This window comes from Nansenia antarctica, assembly GCF_963989245.1.
Source record: "Nansenia antarctica genome assembly, chromosome: 7".
NCBI classification, from domain to species: domain Eukaryota; kingdom Metazoa; phylum Chordata; class Actinopteri; order Argentiniformes; family Microstomatidae; genus Nansenia; species Nansenia antarctica.
Window position 1 is genome coordinate 49,617,221 of NC_137677.1, and position 3,903 is coordinate 49,621,123.

Here is a 3,903-nt window from a genome sequence, read left to right on the forward strand (position 1 = left end):
AGCAGTTAATAGTTTGATGGTATCATGTGGTAATGCTCTCTGAAAATAGGTGATAGACAGATTCATCCAATCACCTGCCAAGTATTTTTTGAAAGTACCTGCCCTTTTCCAAACAGCTTCCAATTAAGCTTTCCTAGATGGTTGTGTGAAACAAACCACCTGAGTCAGGTTAGTAATGCTCCATCACATGTTTTAATCTGAAGCTTGATTTTAAAGCAACCCAACTTTAAAGCAACCCAATGTAAGTTTAGTTCTTTCACTCGTAGCTCGGGCTGTGGGGGTGCTAGAGGAGGGAGCCTCTAAGTCCCCTGAAGACGTACAAACAAACTGCACGTTGATACGACCTTCCTAGCCGGAGATATGGCCACACGTTACAAAAACTCCCTTTTTTTTTTTTTTTTTTTTTTTGCTATTTAAAAAATAAATAATCGCAAATTAATCGCAATCGCGATATCTGTCCAAATAATCGCAATTCGATTTTTTCCCCAAATCGTGCAGCCCTAGTAGAAATGCAGAGGACACTCTCGTTACAACGCACGGAACGGAACGGAATGAGGAATTACAATGAGCCCGTCCTCCGATATCTAACTTCACGAGCCTCCCCTTAAGATTTATACATCCAACCCAGTCCCCCCACCCTGTGAGGGTCTTTCATATCAGTATTTCATATCAGGAGTATTGTTTTAAAAGGCTCATAACATGTGTTTTCGATGTACAGTAAAAAATAATTCACAGAAGACTGCCATAAACCTCTTTATCACAGATGAGCTCAGATATTTCCACTTTCTAATCTCTCAAATACTTTCCGAAACGGTATAATGTTTCCAGCGGTGAGAAGCCTGGTTAAGTGGTGAGTTGACCCTCTAGATGCTAGGCTCATTTTATTCCTTCCCCAATTAAACGACCCCCAAACACTTTCCGATCACTCCCATGTGCTGTGGCCATGGGACAGACAGCTTTTGACCAGAGCAAAGTAAACACCTTTCTCCCCTCTCCCCCTGTCCCCCCTGTCCCCTCCCTCTCTCTCCATGGTAACCCAGAGTGTATCTGGGTGATATGTCAGGCCAATGTACTCCCTGCAAACAAAAGCCTCCCTGTCCTCCGCCCCAGACCCAGATGTTCCTTATTGATCCCCCTGTGGATTTGGCAGAATGTAACCGCTCTGACGCCTCTCTCTCTCTCTCTCTCTCTCTCTCTCTCTCTCTCTCTCTCTCTCTCTCTCTCTCTCTCTCTCTCTCTCTCTCGCTCTCTCTCTCTCGCTCTCTCGCTCTCTCTCTCTCTCTCGCTCTCTCTCTCTCTCTCTCTCTCTTGCTCTCTCTCTCTCTCTCTTGCTCTCTCTCTCTCGCTCTCTTGCTCTCTCTCTCTCTCTTGCTCTCTCTCTCTCTCTCTCTCTGTCTCACTCCTTCTACATTTCTCTCTCTCATTTACTCTCTTCTTACTCTCTCTCTCTCTCTCTCTCTCTCTCTCTTTCTCTCCATCTCTCTCTTGCTCTCATGAATTCCCAAAACAAAAGGGAAACATCTCTCCCGTATGTGGTCTTATGTGGGTGTGTGTGAGTGTCTTGTCAGTGAAGTGTGAGTTCTGTTCTAATACGCAATATTAGTAGTTCATATAATATTCATACTGTAGTGTCAGCCAGTAGTGGGACTGCCAAACTGTTATCTCCTCTTCTCTTCCTCTCCCCTTCCCTCTCTCTCTATCTCTCTCTCTCTTCCCTGCTCCCTCTCCATTTCTACAGCCTGCCTATACCTCTGGTTAATAATGTAGTATGTCTCAGTGTCTGATGTTGTGTGGGGTTGCTACGGCAGCAGAGAGAGGCTGTGTACCTGTCTGGGAGACACGACGGCCACTCAGGTTGCCAGGGAGTTTGTTACAGGGAAGAGGAGAGGGAGAGAGGTGGGGGGATGGGGGGGGTAGAGAGAGAGGGGAGAGGTGGGGTGGGGGGGGGGGAGTAGAGAGAGAGGGAGGGAGAGAGAGAGCAAAGGGGGGGTGGACGTAGAGCGGGGTAGGGTAAAGAGAGAGAGAGAGAGTGAGAGAAGGGGGGGTGGACATAGAGAGCGAGAGAGAGAGAGAGAGAGAGAGAGAGAGAGAGAGGGAGAGAGAGAGAGAGAGAGAGAGAGAGAGAGAAAGAGAGGGGACATAGAGGGAGGTGCGCTGTACAAAGCCACTTGATCCAGATAATACACACACTGTACTGTTAGACAGCTTGTTCATGATGACAACAAAAAAAACCTAGACAAAGCTGGTGGAATGTTCCAGAAGGTAGGTACAGTGTAAATGATACTGCCCTGGAATGTTATAGGCTGCATTTGTCTAATGTTCGCCGGTGTAAAGTAAATGAGGTGCTGTGAGGTGGCTCCAGGTTCATGGCACTCTGTAAGGCACCTATTGAATCAAACAGAGCTATTGGGTTTTCCTGCATAACACAAAAGCATGATTATTCTTGTACTGTAAGAACGCATTTTGAGATGTATGTAGTGTACAGTAGCTACTCAATCTACTGGTGAATAGTCAATCGTTTTTACAGGTATTGTAGATGAATGAATGAATGAATGAATGAATGAATGAATGAATGAATGGTCTTTATTGTCATTAATATAGTACAGGTACCATACAACGAAATTTGGTGCTAGGATTTTTTTTTTTACTAAAAACAAGAAGTGTGTGTGTGTGTGTGTGTGTGTGTGTGTGTGGTGGATGAAGCTGTATGTACAGTAAGAGTACATGTACATAGATTGGCCTGAAACTATGTTTCAATAGAAGAAACACATTTCGGATCCTAAAGTAAAAGCGTTGATGATGTTGGCAGCACATGGATTTCTTAAAGCTGTCATAAACACACACACACACACACACACACACACACACACACACACACACACACACACACACACACACACACACACAACATCAAAATCCCTAAAACCGTGTTTTAGTGCAATTGAACTACAGCTTTTTCATCCAAGCCCACCTAGAACAGCGGCGTGCAAGTGAAGCGAATTGCCTACCCAATGCTACCACATAAGCATACCCAGGCAGCATAAGCATAGTCAGAGATGTCTCCTAACCATTCAGCTTCTCCTACATCAATGAGATTTGCTTTATCTGTCTGGGTGCAGCTTGGGCTCGGATTCTGCCCTCTGTGTACGGGATCTGCCACGTGGGAGGAGAGTGGGCGAAGGTGCGTGGCATTCGGCCTAATGCACAGCCCGGGGTGGAACACTAACACTTCATATTGACTGTGACTTCCACCAGCGAGGCGAGGGCGCAGGCTTCTACACTGTATTTGTGGACAGAGAGACACCCAGGGGGGGGGGGTGAACCACGTACCATTTAAATGAATGAATCATTGGTTTGGGTGGAATGTTTCCTTAATACTTGGCTTGGAACAAAATGCCAATGAGCATTTGGTTAATTTATGTCGAAAGCTGAAGTGCTTTCGCTTTAATGCTAACCGCCCGCGACCCTTTGGGATGCCTATTCGAATGTAAATCGTTGAGAATTTGTCATAACGTTTTCTGCCTCAGGATGAGTCTGTTTGGAGTACCTCTGACTGCATATTCTTCTGACATGTGCGTGAGCAGCGTTGTAGTCCACATTTACATTCTCCTTTATTAGAAAGCCTTTTTTTCTATGGATGTTTACCCGTAGACCTGCAACAAAACAAATCCCTTCTCAGTGAGCGTTTGAGTCCACACATACAGGACCCTAGTCACTCATCTGACTGATTGCAAACAAAGCCTTTAAAACCTCAGCCGCGGCCCTCGCCTCCTCCCAGCCCCCCAAACTGCCTTGTCTTTGACTCAGGATATTCCCCGCTGCACCGCATTCCACTGCTGCTCCGTGATTCTGGCCCAGGTTCCTGCCTCTTCCTGCCAAAACGCTCCAATAAACATACGTCCA